This window comes from Pan troglodytes, chromosome 3 (genome assembly GCF_028858775.2).
Source record: "Pan troglodytes isolate AG18354 chromosome 3, NHGRI_mPanTro3-v2.0_pri, whole genome shotgun sequence".
In the NCBI taxonomy this organism is placed as follows: Eukaryota; Metazoa; Chordata; class Mammalia; order Primates; family Hominidae; genus Pan; species Pan troglodytes.
Genome location: NC_072401.2, coordinates 190,224,772 through 190,242,446, shown reverse-complemented (window position 1 = coordinate 190,242,446; position 17,675 = coordinate 190,224,772). Strand labels below are relative to the sequence as shown.

The window sequence follows — 17,675 nt, the reverse complement described above, 5'->3', positions numbered from 1 at the left end:
TTTCTCCTTTTCCACTTAACTGCCACTTTCTTAGATTTAGTTCTCTTTTTTCTTTACTTGGATGGTGACCAAACTTTTTTTTTTTTTTTGGAGACACGGTCTCTGTTGCCCAGGCTGGAGTGCAATGGCACAATCTCAGTTCACTGCAACCTCCACCTCCCGAGTTTAACTGATTCTCCTGCCTCATCCTTCGAAATAGCTGGGATTACAGGTGCCCATCACCACACTCAGCTACTATCTGTATTTTTAGTAGAGATGCGGTTTCACTGTGTTGGCCAGGCTGGTCTCAAACTCCTGAACTCGTGATCTGCCCACCTCGGCCTCCCAAAGTGCTGGAATTACAAGCGTGAGCCACCAGGCCTGGCTGGTGACCAAACTTTTTATACCTTATGTTGTGTGGCTTTATCAAGAATCATCACAAATGTTCTATTCCTCCATCCCACTATATTTTTCAATTCATGCATAATTTTATCATTTTATTTGCTTCAATAAATCTTTTCCAAAAAGAGAAATATTTGTAGGACTACAAGACTTCTGAAATTTCTTTTATTCAGTTATATTGTTTATGTGTCCTAAGGCCCCCCATGCTATTTGTTTCTGAAATATGGAGTGCCTTCTGGGTGAGTTTTCATGAAAAATTCAGGAAGCTACATTTGTGTTTTCTTCTTTGTAATGTAACTATCTTTTAGGTATTTTCCTTTTCTTCATGAGAAACTCTGTAGTGTAACTCTTAATTTACAAAAAAATAATAAATATATGCAGGAAAGGATGAAAAACATTATTATTTTCCTACTGGGGAAAAAAATACAAATGTGAATAATTAAAGATGAATCCCTGTTAGTAACAGAGCAATAGCCCTTCGTACTTAGCTTGTGGATGGAGGGAGTCCACATGCCCTCACCACGTGATGTCCCCCGAATGAGCACTAATTGCCTTTTGTCTGGCGCTAACAGGCGTCTTCTCTTAAAACCATTTTCCTGAGGCTCAAGCCCAGGGATGAGCGTTGATCTGTCTCTTTTGTCTTGTTTCTTATTTAAAGGCGTGTACTGGCGAAAAGACGGAGCACCAGAGGGTTTTGTTTTTAGCTGCATGGCTCCTGGGATCTGTGACAGAAACTGACCTTCTAGTACACCAGACCCTTAAAGAAATATCTGCCTTCCTTCCATGTCAAGGATTGACTTAAAAGGTTTTCTGGGCTAATAGATTAAACTACTCTTTAAGGCCAAAGGGCTGAGGTATGGAATTATACCTGATGTAAGAAAGAAAGAAATTAATAAGAGGATATGAAGGTAATAAATCTTCCTTTATGCGTAACACATGAAGTGTGATTTTATTGCTGAGACTGAAATATTCACACCAGGTTTTTTGGAGGTGTGCACCTGACTCAGAGCTCTCCACATAATGCTGAAAACATGACAGCTAATGTTCATTGGCCTAATACTGGTGAAATATTCCTGACGGTGCCACCTCTTCTGATACACTATTTTTTATTAGGTACTTAAAAACTTCAGTGGGCATAAGAAATATAATTGAGTGTACTCAAGAGCTGTAAAAGCTATTCTTTAAAGTAAGTGCACAACATCATAAAATCTGCACCATCATAAAATTGCCTTTATATAGAGCTTGGCTTGATAGAGAAAAAAATAAAGAAACACAAGTCTGTGAGATGGTCAAGAGCAAAACTTGTTGATTTTTGCTTGTTGATTCCAGCCCCTTGCCTAGAGTATAGTAGATATGCCAATGAAACTAGAAAAATTATTTCACAATCATCTTTCAAATATCAAAACTTAAGATATACTAGATATTACTGCATTGTCTCCTAATTTGCATGTCAAAGCTCAGCTTAAACCTTCATTAAAAGACCCTGATTTGTGTTCCTCTGATTAAGTTGCATAAGGAGCTCTTTGCATTTCTACTTTTCCAGTAAATCACAAGAGGTATGACTTACTAAAAGCATAAAGAACCAGTTTATTTTATAGTTGAGCATGCTGACACCACAATTTCTGAAATGGAAACACTCAACTCGGGCCCAATTAGGCTCAGAGAGGCTCTAAGAACAGAAAAGATGATACTGTCTCTTATCCAAATTTTGAATCTAGATTAATAACTCTGTAGAACAAATGTAATGCCGTCAGTTCCGTATTACTGATCTTACTCATGATGGGTGCCTTAGTGACATCAAGCATCAAATTATTCCCTGTATAGGGACGAGAGTGACTTCATTTTAGATGCTAATCCACCACGTGCCTCCTGATGAATCTCGAGCCCCGGAATGCCTCCAAGATATTTAGTTGATGTAAACTCTTTTTGTAGAAGGACCTATTTACTGTAAGTTTCGCCTTTCCTCCAAAACCAGCCTTGGTGTTGCTGTGTCCCTCATAGACTGTGGTGCCCACAGCATTCGCTCAGCCACCTACACATTCTTCCAGAACACACATACTTTTCCGCACGATGTAAGTTCTGGGTCTTGGGGATTTTAGTGCACAGATCTAGCTGTCTTGTGGTTGCCCAAGACCACACTTCTGTCTTTAACTTCTCTAATAAATAAACAGAATAAATCCTTTATGGGCAAACTGGATTTGTCCGCCTCTTTCTTCGGTTCCTTGCATTTGAGGGGACCACTTTGCATTTATGGCCCTTTCATGGAACACCTTATATCTGCATCTACATCATTTATATCTGCACCTAGACAGAGGTAGCTATCTCTCTCCATCTCTATCATCTCTATCTCTATTGCTCTGATGGAGCCCTCAGCATGTACTTCGTCAAATAATCCAGCTCTGAAAAGCCGCAAGCACAAGAGAAAATAGCTGATTACAGTTTGGATGTATACATTGTGTTCTTCCCAGAAAAGCATTTTGGTAGTACCTAGAAGAAAAAGGAGTAAGTCTTTTTTCTTTTAGTTAAAAAGGCAAATAATTTAATAATCACAGAAACAAAAAATTAAATATGAAAGCAGTCTTTTAGGGTTTCTAAACAATAAATATTGATTATGAAATTCTAAATCCTGTATTGGAAGCAGATCTTGCAAGAGCTTTGAAGAAAAATATATTCCTACTCACTTGAGAAACTATAATGATTCAGAAGCTATTAACTTTTGTTTGTTTGTTTGTTTGTTTTTGTTTTTGACATGGAGTCTCCCTCTGTCACCCAGGCTGGATTGCAGTGGCATGATCTCAGCTCACTGCAACCTCCACCTCCTGGGTTCACGCCATTCTCCTGCCTCAGCCTCCCAAGTAGATGGGACTACAGGTACCTGCCACCACACCCGGCTAATTTTTTATATTTTTAGTAGAGATGGGGTTTCACCATGTTAGCCAGGATGTCTTGATCTCCTGATCTTGTGATCTGCCCACCTTGGCCTCCCAAAGTGCTGGGATTACAGGCATGAGCCACCACACCCAGCCTTAGAAGCTATTAACATTTTTAAATCTCTATATTCATTTACAATTTGAAGATATTATATACTATAAAAATATTTGACATAAAATAGGGGTACATTTTCTTTCTCTTACTCATTATAAAATAAACTCACCCATGAAACCAATTATAATAATCATTTAAAAATCTGTGTTAAATGAAATCTAGAGTAAATAACAGTATAGATGATAATTAAGTGTAAGTTCAAACTATTCTGAGTAAGAATTGGTTTTTATTTCTTTTCTGATGAAATAAGGTCATCTAAAGGTAAGGTGAAAGTTAGTTTGAAAAGTACATTAACATTCATTCTCATAGGTAAGAATTTCATATTCTAGGGAAAAATTGACTTATACAATCTAAGAGCCCTTCAAATATAATGTCTTCATGTTTTAATTTATGAATTTCATTTTCTTTATTATTTTCTAATTTCTCTCCTCATGTTAGTTCTGTCTTTAAAGCAGTGGACACGAAGGTAAGGAAAGTTAGAAATCACATTATTATCCTACCATTTAAAAAACAAAAGAACAATATTAAATTATCAATACTTTCATATTATGATAATTTTTGTTTATTTTTTGAGACAAGTTCTCACTCTGTTGCCCAGGCTGGAGTGCAGTAGTGTGACCACAGCTCACTGCAATCTCGATCTCCTGGGCTCAAGTGATCCTCCCACCTCAGCCTTCCAAGTAGCTGGGCCTACAGGTGTGCACCACCACGCCAGGCTAATTTATCAATTTTTGTAGAGATGGGTTTCACTATGCTGTCTAGGCTGGTCTCATACACCTGGGCTCAAGAAATCCTCTAACCTCAGCCTCCCAGCGTGCCGGAATTATAGACATGAACCACCACACTCAGCCATAAAAAAAATTTTTAATGCAATTTTCTGAAGAAAGTATTTAATTACAATTACAAAGTACTATAAACTATATGTCTACATTTATTCCAGTTGTGCTGTTTTTTAAAATTGCAGATTTTTATATATATATACATACATATATACAAATATGTGTATATGTGTGTATATCTTTAATAAGTGGATGAAAAATGCATTTATTTAATAAATATATATACACACACATTTATACGTGTGTGTATATGTATATATTTACACATTTATATATGTATATGTGTATATGTATATATGTTTGTAGACATATACATGTATGCAAATGTGTGTGTGTGTGTGTATATATATTTATTAAATAAGTGCATGAAAAATGTTTAAAGCTCTTTAGGCTAGATTTGACATACCACTTGGATTGGCTGGGCACGGTGGCTCACACCTGTAATCTCAGCACTTTGGAGGCTGAGGTGGGTGAATCATGAGGTCAGGAGATCGAGACCATCCTGGCTAACATGGTGAAACCCTGTCTCTACTAAAAATACAAAAATTAGCCAGGCATGGTGGCAGGCACCTGTAGTCCCAGCTACCCAGGAGGCTGAAGCAGGAGAATGGCTTGAACCCGGGAGGTGGAGGTTGCCGTGAGCCGAGTTCGAGCCACTGCACTCCAGCCTGGCAACAGTGTGAGACGTCATCTCAAAAAATTTAAAAAAATAAAATAAAATACCACCTGGATTAAGGTCTGTTGTAGAATATCCATAAACTCTCCATCAAGCTACCTTCTTTTCTGTGAGACTATCATAGGATGAGATCTAAAGCCTATCTTCAGGAGAGTTTCATTCTCGGTAAATTTCAGAAAGAAGCTCTGAAGTCTAGACAATATTCTCATGGATCAGAATACTCTAGATGTTACTAAATATGTACGGAAGAATCAGTAATTCCCACGTGACAATCTAAGGACCAGTTACTTCTAAATTACCTGAGAAGCTTTGAAAACATTAGCTTATGGGTCACAGCCCTGGACCTTCTAAAAGTGATCACTCAAAGATATGTACTTTTTTTTTCTTTTATTTTTTCCTTTGAGATGGAGTCTTGCTCTGCCGCCAGGCTGGAGTGCAGTGGTGCGATCTCCACTCACTGCAACCTCCACCTCCCGGGTTCAAGCAATTCTCCTGCCTCAGCCTCCCGAGTAGCTGGAACTACAGGCGCCTGTCACCACGCCCAGCTAATTTTTTGTATTTTTAGTAAAGACGGGGTTTCACCATGTTAGCCAGGATGGTCTTGATCTCCTGACCTCATGATCCGCCCACCTCGGCCTCCCGAAGTGCTGGGATTACAGGCGTGAGCCACCGCGCCCGGCCAGATCTGTACTTTTAAAGGCTTTACAGGATGATTCCTGTGCACTGCTAGGGTTTGAAATCCGTTTCACATTTTGCGGTCCCACAAGAATCAGTTGCAATAAATGTAGGGATGTTAAAAATAAATTTCAAAATAACTGCTATTCACCATTCTCTCATTCAGTCATCCTCACTTGCTTTTGGCAATCACGTCTCAGGTGGCCTTCTCAAAAGTATCTAAGTATCTGCCATTATCATCCCTCATTGTACAACAGAAGCTGAGGCCTGGACTCCAGATGAGCTCCAGGAAAATGCACCTAGGAAGTGTACATGAAGGAGTCTGATTCCGTAAAAATGCATCTAGGAGGTGTACACGAAGGAACGAAGGAGTCTGATTCCATAAAGCAATTCCCGAGAGCCTTCACACTGTGCAGTTTCCAGCAAGGAAACATCTCACCCTCTTGTGTTCCATCTGTACAATTTAGTCATGGATTGAGAGTTGCTCCTGAAGGAGATAAGTTAATAACGAGTGCATTTCATTAGTCAGAGTCTGGAGCTGACCAGCCTGGTTGACAGAATTCGAGCTCTGTCAGACACGAGAGTTCTGGGGAAGAGAGCTTGGGGTAAATTAGAATGTTTAGAGGGAGGGAGGCGGAAACAGAAAAAAAAAAAAAAAGAAAAGAAAAGAAACAGGAGCCTATAGTGAGGTGAGGCCAGACCAGGTTCAGGACATGCCACCCCAAAACATGGTGCCTGGGCGTTTGAGAAAACAACAGAAGCAGGAAGGCCTTGCTCACCTTCCCCTCGCCCTTTCTCCCTGCGGCAGCCATGAAACCTGGGAAGGTGACTCTCTGACCTTCTCCCTCCCTTCTCTCCTGAAGAGCCTCCTGGGAGAGCATCCTGGCTTGTCCTATATCTGGGAGGAAAGCACGTGACATGAGGACACCAAGAGGAATGTGAACAGCCTCCCCTGTCTATTTCCATTAGACCATTCCCTTTGTCCTCCAGTCCGATTTTGCACAACCGTCCAAAAAATACACAGACTCCCTGTTTATTTGCATCATTTCTGAAGGCTCGTGTGTCATGTAAAATTTATATTAAATAAATTTCTATGTTTTTCTCTTGTTAATCTGTCTTCTATTGTTGGGGTCTCAGCCATCGATCTTGTGCTGCGCGAGGGAAATCTGTTACTTATTCTTCCCTGTAGACCGAAGGTCCGTATTGGCTCTGATGGAATTTTGCTCTTCATCGTTTCTATAAGAATCTATTTTCTCTATAATTACAAATAAAGAGGCTTACAATACAATATTAATTTGAAAATTCAACTGAACAATAATTTGAATAGATAGGCAGAGTAGAAAGGCAAGCACATAGACAAGTAATTAAAATACAAAGAAGGGTGTAATTTTCAAGGCTGCAATTCTGCTGCGTGCGATTGAAGACTATGTAGGAGGAAGCATTTGAGCTGAATGGGTGAAATGTTGACAGCTTGAATTTAGGAGAAGGGCGAAAAGCAGAGAAGTGGAAAAGTGGAGTATACTTTAAGTCAACGCCAGGATGTTTTGTATGCCAAAAATGAATTGTGGCTTAGTAAGATCATGATGTGAAAAATAAGACAAAAAAGACAGAATCATAGATCAAGTTAAAAAGTTTGCATTTCATCCTGTAGACAATGTTGAACCATGTGAAGTGTTCAGTAAGAATATAACATGATCAGAACTGTGCTTTAGGAAAGCCTGAGAAAGAACGGGGGTAAGAAAACCATGTTAAAGTCAAATGCAGCAGTCTGCATAAAAGGCCTTACAACTTACAACTAGAAACCAACCAAAACCGCATATTATTATTTCTGTGTAACCACAGACACTCTTCGACTTACAACGGGGTTACATCCTGATAAATCCATCACATAACTTGAAAATATCACTAAGTTCAAAATTCATTTCATACACTAACCTACCACATCATACCTTAGCCTAGCCTGCCTTAAACATGCTCAGAACACTCACATTAGCCTACCGCTGGACAAAATCAGGTAACACAAAGCCTATGTTATGATGAAGTGCTGAATATCTCCTGTAATTTATTTAACATTGCACTGAAAGTGAAAAACAGAAAGGTTGTGTGGGTACTGGAAGTACCGTTTCTACTTAAAATGTACCACCTTCTCATCATCACAAGGTCAAAAAATCATACTTTGAAACATCATAACTCGGGGACCATCTGTATTGGACCAAAACTGGATGAGGGTTCAAACTATGACACAGACATAATGGATGAAAAGAATGGACAAGATTTAAAAGTCATTGCAGAGATAAAGAGAACAGCATAATTTGTAAATACCTTACCCTTGCTTGCTTCAGAAAAAAAAAAGAAGTCCTTATCATCTTTCTGTTTAAAACAGCTTTATTGAGATGAACTTTACATATCATAAAGCACAACAACTAGCTTAAAGTGGGAAACAAGAGTTTTTAGTACACAGAGTTGTGCATCCATTACCTAATTTTAGAACATTTTCATATTTGCCAAAAGTAATATCATACCCAGACTGGTTGCAGTGACTCACACCTGTAATCCCAGCACTTTGGGAGGCCAAGGTGGGAAGATCGCTTGATCCCAGGAGTTCAAGACCAGCCTGGGCAACATAGTGAGACTATCTCTACAAAAAAAAAAAATCAGTAAATAATTAGCTGGGCATAGTGGTGTGCACTGCAGTCCCAGCTACTTGAAAGGCCTGATGGGAAGATCACTTGATCCCAATAGGTGGAGGCTGCACTGAGTCATGGTCGCACCACACACTTCAACCTGCATGACAGAGCAAGATCCTGTTTCAAAAAGAAAAGACAGGAAAGAAAAAAAAAATCTCATACCCATTGGGAGTCACACTCTATCCCTCCTCCCTCTTCTAGCCATAAGCAACCACGAATGTACTCATCATTTCTTGCTTGTATTTTCTATTGAGCTCTAAGCTATTATGAAAGACTTAGTCTTTTAATTAATACACAATACTTAATGCTAAACATTTGTTTGTGGGCTGGGAGCGGTGGCTTAAGCCTGTAATCCCAGCACTTTGGGAGGCCAAGGTGGACGGATCACCTGAGGTCAGGAGTTCGAGACCATCCTGGCCAACATGGTGAAACCCCGTCTCTACTAAAAATACAAAACTTAGCTGGGTTTGGTGGTGCACGCCTGTAGTCCCAGCTACTCAGGAGGCTGAGGCAGGAGAATCGCTTGAACCCAGGAGGCGGAGGTTACAGTGAGCCAAGATCGCGCCACTGCACTCCAGCCTGGGTGACAGAGCAAGACTCCATCTCAAAAAAAAAAAAAAAACAAAAAAAACAGAAACATTTGTTTGCGTAAAACATGATATTCAAGCTCATGTCCCTTCACTCAATGTCCATCTTACACACACACACCCCACAGGTATTTCCAGTGCAAGAGAAGAAGTTCTGCTTCTCTTGCTCTTGAGAAGAGCAGAAAGGCCCTGAGGTGGCTGCAGAGACCCGCAGAAGCCACCAGCTTATGCTGTAGGAACATAGAACGCCAGAGCTTAAAGGTCCCATTACTTTTTTCCATTTCTCACCTTGGGGTTTGCAATCTTGAGCTCTGTAAGGAAACAATGGAATATTACCAAATTGTGGACGGGGCTGGCTCTGGAGGCCTGGAGGCCCTCGGCCCACACAGACCATGAGACACACTAGAGTTGGCTAGAGTCGGGTCCAGATGAACCAGTTCAGACTAAGCCATGCTTGGTATATAGTGAAAGCCTCTCTTCAAGATTGTGATGGACCTTCCATAATGCTGCCAAAATTGCCAGCAGAATCTGAGCATCCAGAGGCTTCATGCTAAAGCCTCTCCTTTCCTCTCCTCTCCGTTCTCTCTTCCTCCCGTCCCCTCCCCTCCCTTCCCCTCCCCTCTCCTCTCCTCTCCTCTCTTCTTTCCCTTCCTCCCCTCCCCTCCCCTCTCCTCTTCTTAAGAAGGTGCAAGCTCAGGAGCTTTCTGACCTCTCCAAGCTACTGCTTGATCCTAGGGTTTTACAGAGCTTGATAAATTTAGATACATTGCTACATATTTTATCATCTTACTGGTTGATTTTATGATCTTAGCTTAAAAGGACAAGTATTATAGACACTGTCTTTAACTTTGAGGAAATTCATTAAGCAAGACGCAGCACATTGACAATAATGTTTTACCATCTTCCATATGAATTTACCAAGTCACTTAAATTTCTTTCAACTCTCAAGGATTTTCTTTTCAAGATTGTTTTGAAGATTGAAAACAAGACAATGAATGAGAACATAATCTGTAAGTGATAAGTGATACTCGGTATAAATGTGCTATTTCTGCATGAAATAGTCTAGGTTTCCTCGGACTTACTGACAGGAGGATTCATGTTTAGTTCTTTGAATTTTTCTGGAGTCTATGAAGCTTTCTAATACACAGCACACTACATTTCTTACTGGGAAAGTGGGTGTTTATTAGCGCTGCAGATTCCTTCTGAACCATACCACTAGCTCATCTGCAGATTCCTTCTGAACCATACCACTAGCTCACCGTACACACTCACCATTTACATTCCTCTAAAAAAAATAGTCATTTGACAGTTGGGTCCAAATTCTCTCGGCTGCAGAAGGCAACACAACTCCAAAGTCACTCACTGTCTTTTTTATCTTTGTATGCAACGAGCTGTCATTCTATTGGTCCCTACATGTCAGCAGTCCTCTTATCTGTGTTTCAGAGTCGAAGGATTTGAAGAACATGATTTCATATTTCCTTGCAATTGTTCCTTCTGATTTCTCACAGGAATCAGAAAAAAAAGACAGTATTCACACATTATTTATAATTATTAGCTGGTTACAACACCTCTCTTGATGTTTAGCTTGCTTGCAACATGATATAGAATTATGGCAACTCCTGAATTCAGCAATGTAAGGCCCTTTCAAGAATGTGCATCCAATAATTGAATTGTTTTCACTTCTTCCCAGTGCTTTGAACCTGAGTGGCAAAGAAAGCTCAATCATATTCTCGAAAGAACAAACTATTTGGAGAACTCCAGGTTCTAAAAAATGTTATATTTTATTTTCTAAAATAACTTATTTTCCAAAATTACTTTTTTGTTGTCTTGAAAAATAAGCTGGAAACAATGCCAACTCTGGACTTTTCTTTTAGAGATGGCAAAGTTAAGTAATTTCTTTTATGATCGCAGAAGCCAGTATACACAAAGCAAATCATAATTAAAGATTTTATGTAAGAATTTTTTAAAGTATCAACTGTACTTAAATATAAATGCTTAATTTTATTCCTACTTAAGGTTTTCAACAATATTAGATGTTGAACAGTTGACTTACGTTAATTAGGGTTTCCATAAAGGTTTCAGAAGGAAAAAAAATTACTATAGCACTGTAGGATTAGAGTAGAAGAGAAAATGCCATATTTTTATGTTTATATTTGAATACTCATTTAATTTTTTACCATTATCAAATAATCCTTATTATATGAACTTGTACATGTATATTTTATAAACCCTGTCTACAGGGTTTAATGTAGAATTCAGCTGCACAGAGCCAACAATTAGAGCTTTTTCATAAATATTAAAGTTATAGCTTGATCTAATGCAGTTTCTATTTTTCCAAATAGATCTGTAGTCTCCCCAGCACAGAAACTACAAAAGCTGTAGGACTTGGCTATGGTTTCCACTCGGTCTCATTGAGCCTACAGAAGCATTTTCCCTTAAGAATTAGAGATAAACAAAGGCAACCCTGAAAACACAAAATGAGCAGGGCTTTCCATAGCTTGATTGCCTCTGCGAAAGCAGCTCTGGGCAGGGTTACGGCCACTCAAAGGAGAAAGCGGCCCATCCCAGGGAGACAGTAGATTGCTTCAAATGCAGAGATCTTCCAAGGTTGACCCCCAGCAACATGCCCTAAAGTCTCTGGGTGGAAGGTGAGGAGGGTGAACTGGAACTAAGTTTGCTGATAGCGTAAGAGGCACCCACTAGTTACAAAGCATTATGGACACTGTATCTTACTTGGAAATTGTCTTTTCTTTGGGAAAAAGAATGTTTTCTCTCAATCTGCAATGCTTTACTGCCCAAAGTCTATATTTTAGAAAACAATTTCTATTTCTTTGAAGCCATGTCTATTGATAATATTTCTTACTAGTTCTGTATTTTGGGAGTATATTGTCACATAATAATGCTGCTATTGTGTTTTGTGTGATTTTAAAATATTCTTAAATTGACAAATAATAATTATGAGTATTTATGGGGTACATAGTGATGTTTCAATACATACAATGTATGGTGATTAGATCAGGGTCATTAGCATACCCAGCAACTCAGACATTCATCATTTCTTTGTGTTGGGAACATTCAATAAACCTTTTATTTCCTTTTACTGTTGAATACTTACTTTGTCTTAAAAACATTCCTTCTTAACTAATTTTGCTTCCTGCTCTCCTTCTCAAAATGGTTTCTTTACAAGGCAATTCATACCCTTATGGTTTTTTCCTATAGTTTTAATCACCTATTTTTTTGATACCCGAAATTGTCCTTTCTGTCCCTTTGCTAGTACAAATACTCTGCTCTCCTTCAGATCCACATCCCTGTCCAGTTAACCATACACCAAGTTCAAAATGCTGCTTTTGCTCTGGACCTTTCTGTAATAAATCAGGATTTTTTTTTTTTCGAGACAGAGTTTTGCTCTGTTGCCCAGGATGGAGTAGAGTGGGGCAATCTCGGCTAACCGTTACCTCCACCTCCTGGGTTCAAGCGATTCTCCTGCCCCAGTCTCCCGAGTAGCTAGGACTACAGGCATGCGCCACCACACCCGGCTAATTTTGTATTTTTAGTAGAGATGGGGTTTCTCCATATTGCTCAGGCTGGTCTCGAACTCCCGACCTCAGGTGATCCCCCACCTCGGCCTCCCAAAGTGCTGGGATTACAGGCGTGAGCCACCGTGCCTGACCACAAATCAGGATTTTTAGATATGATATCAAGAGATTTGAATGTGACTTTCTGTCATCAACCGGAACAGAGCTGGAATCACGTGTCCCAAAACTTAAGGGAGGTAAAACAACTCAGTTTTGTATTCCTAAAGTTGACTAAAGGGAAACATTAAAAGAAATAATAGTTCATGTTTTTCAGTATTCATAAATCTTTACATTTTTAGATAATTTCCCTTCAAGAACTAACCAATGCAAATTACTACGAATTAGCAAGAGATACAATATTCATTTTGATAATAAGTACACATTTATTCCAAATCTTATCTTCAGTCCCAGTTTATTCACAAAATGGAAAGGAGAGAGCTCAGTAGCATGAGTATAGGGGTAAAGCAATCATGAAGAAAATGCCCAAAGGAAAGAAAGACCTTTCCTGTAGTGTCCTCAGGTTAAAGGGACACTTTTGCTGTCTGTTTCTAATCCCAGATGGTCTGACCAACCTTCGTTTCTGGGAAAAGATTAGACTAGTACCTGAAATAGAAGGAAGAAAGAAACACACCAATGCATACATTGACTCCCTATTAAATTCTCAAAACTTGGTAATGATGACTTCACAGGGACTGAGAATTTCCTTGCCAATAAAATCAGATATTACCTACATGACAACTTTCTGGAAATTCATATTTTATACTCATTCAACAACAATTCCCTAGCAACACAGCATCTGCTCACTTACCTCAAAATGCAATTATATGCTTGTTATTTTATTGATCATGCATCTCTAACTTTTTGTTGGAAAAAGGAAAAAGCAACACTATCATGAGGTTCCTTCCAGGCCTGAGTTCCTGCCTCCCTCTGCCCCACGCACATAGGGCAAAACAAGGTCATTATCCTCCAAAGGTTTACAGCTGAATTAAAACATCTATAGTAATGTGAGTATGTGTTCCGCTTTGACTCATTTTTCTCAAAGCCTATAGATAATTGCTAGTTATGTAAGAAAACCACAATAATTTTTTTAAATAAATTATTTTAAAAATACATTAATAATGCTTTTCTCAGGTATAATTTTTTCTTATGTCAACATTTGGGAAAGTTATTTAGTATTAATTTTCTTAGATTCTTGGGCTTACTGAGTCTTTTTTTTTTTTTACAGAATATCAAATATATTGTAACTTATACACAATCCATCTTTCAAAATTATTGATCAAATAATCAGTGTCAACCTGGACAGGAGATGCCCAGCAGGTCTGTCCTCAATCATTTCTGGTTGCATGTCTTTATTAATGGCTAAGGGACTGGTAGTAATGGCAGGCTTGGGACATTTTTAGTTGATACAGATATGGACATACCCAGAAATAGAAAATAGAAGAGAATCAGTATTCAAAAAATTCTTAAATTTAACAACCTGTCAGCTCTGACTAGAAAGAAAATGTGACAAAGATAAAATATTTGGCACTGTTTTGGGTCTAAAATTCAAGAATTTTAAGATTCTTAAATTCAAGAATTTAGAATTCAGCATAAAAGAGTCTAGCTGTGTCTATGAATTCAGCATAAAAGAGTCCAGCTGAGTCTATGTGTGTTCAAGAATTCAGCATAAAAGCGTCTAGACACAGCTAAAAACCCAACTCTATAAAGGGTTTTGGTTGCACGTGAGCTCAATACAAGTGACGGCTGTGATGCAGCTTCCCCAGAACCATCTGTGGGTGAGGAAAGAGAGGTGGAGACACTCCCGGCACGGCCACTCCAAACACTACACTTTAAAGGTGGCATCGAGAAACAAGAAACTTTTTTTTTTTTTTGAGACAGAGTCTAGCTCTGTCGCCCAGGCTGGAGTGCAGTGGCACAATCTCTGCTCACTGCAACCTCTGCCTCCCGGGTTCAAGTGATCCTCCTGCCTCAGCCTCCTGAGTAGCTGGGATTACAGGCATGTGCCATCATGCCCAGCTAATTTTTGTATTTTTAGTGGAGACGGGGTTTCATGATGTTGGCCAGGCTGGTCTGGAACACCTGACCTCAAGTGATCCACCCACCTTGGCCTCCCAAAGTGCTGGGATTACAGGCGTGAGCCACTGCGCCTGGCCATGAAACTTAAAACATTTATGTGTAGCATTAAAGATGGAAAGAGAACTTGACATATATTCATGTTCAGAATTTATAATATTAACATTGAAGAGAAAAAACTAAGGACAGAAACTAATATTGTCTTTAAAATATTTATAGATCTCTCAGGTAGAACAGTAGTGATTCCATGTGGAATTCTAGCTCAAAAAGGAGAAGTCCCAAGAATACAGACTTTTGATCTGAGGCGTGAGGTGGAGGAGAGAGATAGTGAGACAGGGAGAGAAATCCTAGCTGTAGGGTTATGAAATGGGCAACTGACAACCTTGAGAAATATTTCACAGAACCTGGAGGGATTCGTGCAGAAGTCAATGTCCTCTGAGAAAGAAAGAGTGATTAGAAAAACTTCAAGCATTAGATGGCTGGCTGAACTAGACACAACGGAAAATCCAATCTAACACTGAAATGTTATGATGTAACAAATCTAACTCATGGCTAGGTGATTTGTCTTTTTCTCTTTGAAATTTCTCTTTTTTTTTTTTTTTGAGATGGAGTCTCACTCTGTCACCCAGGCTGGAGTGCAGTGGCACAATCTCGGCTCACTACAAGCTCCGCCTCCCAGGTTCAAGTGATTCTTGTCTCAGCCTCCTGAGTAGCTGGGACTACACGTGCCTGCAACCACACCCGGCTAATTTTTTGTATTTTAGTAGAGATAGGGTTTCACCATGTTGGCCAGGCTGGTCTCGAACTCCTGACCTTGTGATCCGCCTGCCTCAGCCTCCCAAAGTGCTGGGATCACAGGGATAAGCCACCAAGCCTGGTCTGTCTTTGAAATTTCTATCAGGAGAGTTGAATTTTTATCCATTGGAACAGGAAAGCAAAATGCCTGTAATGGTTAAACATGTAAATTACTCAACAGAAAATTACATTATATCTATATTATTAATAAATGTGTTCCCAAATACCAGAGAGAGAAACAAAAGTGGCTGTCTTTGAGCAATGGGACTTGGGGTGGCGTTGTAGTGAGGGGGTATTAAATAAGTATTCAATAATGGTACCACTGATTTCACTTTATTCTCACATTATTATGGTTTCTTTATTAAGAGCAAAAAATAAAAATGACTTAAGGAAATATCAATTGAGAAAAATAAATATTTTAGATTTTCCTGAGCATTTCTTCTTATTTCAAAGGGACTTTGAATGTTATCTAGTACGTCTTAGCTTTATTGATTTTTGTTAATACTCAAACTGTAACCTCAAACAAGTCTATAGTATTTCATATGGATACAAAACTAGGCCATACAAAATACATTATCTTTGCCTTTGCCTATTGGTAGAACTTGCAGTATTTGGTCAGAGAAGAAGGAAATGCATAAAACTAAACAGCTGACCTTCAGGTTGCTTTTGAAAATCCGACTTGTTTGAGCTTTAACCAAATTTCTAACAGACACTGGCCAAATCCTACGAAGTGAAAAAGCAGGTAGAAAACTGGCTTCTGTGTAGTGAAAATAATAGGATCATAAAGAAAGAAGAAGTACTGGCTAAATTTCCTCTAGTCCACTGCATTTTCTGCACAGTAATACTCTAGAAGTTTTTCTCGGTCTGTGATGTGACTTCAACCCCGCTTTTTCTCATTATTTTATTCAGTAAAATATGATAATGTCTCTTCTCTGGCATTACCATCAGATCTATTTAGAATGGGTGGTAAATGGATAGATAATAAATAGAGAAGTGAGGTAGACAAGGACAGACACAGAGCCATATAGACACACATGTACTCCCCTTTGACAGCACCCACCTACTAAAGGGGGGTAAACTCTACCATTAGAAATGCATACTGTGAGTTGAACACGTTTCCATATTTGGGAACAACCTCTCATAATATAAATGCTTTGGGGGACTCCTAACACTTTACATTATCACAAATTAAAACCCCACAAAAGATTATAGAATCAACAACATCAGTGAACCTCAGGAAAAAGAGAAAGCTTTGATTGCAAGAAGAGTGTGGGCTTCCACTTAAGGTCCCTTGTGTAGAAAGCCTAAGGAGGCGGAGTATGGGCATAAGATGGAAGAAACACCTGCTGCCTGTAGCCAGGGCTGAGGGAGACGCGGCTGCTTTAACAGTGGCCCCACTAAGGATGCGCGCCTCTTATGAAGGGCAGAAAAGCCCCAGTAAAAATGCAAAGTGCAAAGAGGAAAGAGAATTCAGAAAATCCTGGCCATAGCTAATAATGGGGATATTTTCCTTGGAAAAAAAACTGGCCGTTAACATGGGCCTGGTTTAAAATAAAACCCCAATCTGATCAGGAAAAAAACGAGACCTGGGTTCATATCTGTTAGGTTGGAAGAGGGTATATTAAAAATAAAATGGAAGGCGTCAAACCAAATGTGTCTTACTTTAGTCCAGAACTTGCTGATGTAGTTTGGATGTTTGTCCCCTGCAAATCTCATGTTGAAATGTGATCCCTGACGTTGGAGGTGGGGCCTGGTGGGAGGGGTTTGGGTCATGGGGGCAGACCCCTCACGAATGGCTTTGTGCCCTCCCTGCAGTTATGAGTTCTTACTTCCCGAGACCTGGTTGTTTAGAAGAGCCTGGCACCTCCCCCCTCTCTTGCTCCCTGTCTCACCATGTGATGCACCTGCTCCCCCTCTGCCCTCTGGCATGATTGTAAGCTTCCTGAGGCTTTCACAGAAGCAGACACTGGCACTATGCTTCCTGGATAGTCTGCAGAACCATGAGCCAAGACAAAAAATAAACTACCAGCCTTAGATATTCCTTTATAGCAATGTAAAACAGACTAATGTCCTGGCCTTCTGTTATCTACCTATAATAATAACTGCAATCATCTAGCGTGTTATGACCCTGTATGAAATTAACTGTTCTCAGTGATAGGCAAATTTCTTTTCTTTCTTCTTCTTTTTTTATTTTTTATTTTTGAGATGGAGTGTCTCTCTGTCGCCGAGGCTGGAGTGCAGTGGCATGGATCTCGGCTCACTGCAACCTCCGCCTGCTGAGTTCAAATGATTCTCCTGCCTCAGCCTCCTGAGTCACTGGGATTGCAGGTACCCACCACGAC

General features: G+C 39.5%; 1 long non-coding RNA gene across 12 annotated transcripts in view; it reads right to left on the bottom strand.

The window, feature by feature from the left end:
• The window catches only part of LOC100608367 (uncharacterized), a 230,563-nt gene that overhangs the window by 55,392 nt on the left and 157,496 nt on the right, over positions 1–17,675 (bottom strand). Inside the window, exon 5 of one of the 12 annotated variants that reach the window (XR_008547713.2) lies at positions 1,036–2,868. The exons of the other annotated variants lie outside the window; for them this stretch is intronic. This is a non-coding gene — a long non-coding RNA (uncharacterized LOC100608367). Of the gene's footprint in view, positions 1–1,035; positions 2,869–17,675 lie in introns of those variants that run through there. 12 annotated transcript variants of the gene reach the window in all.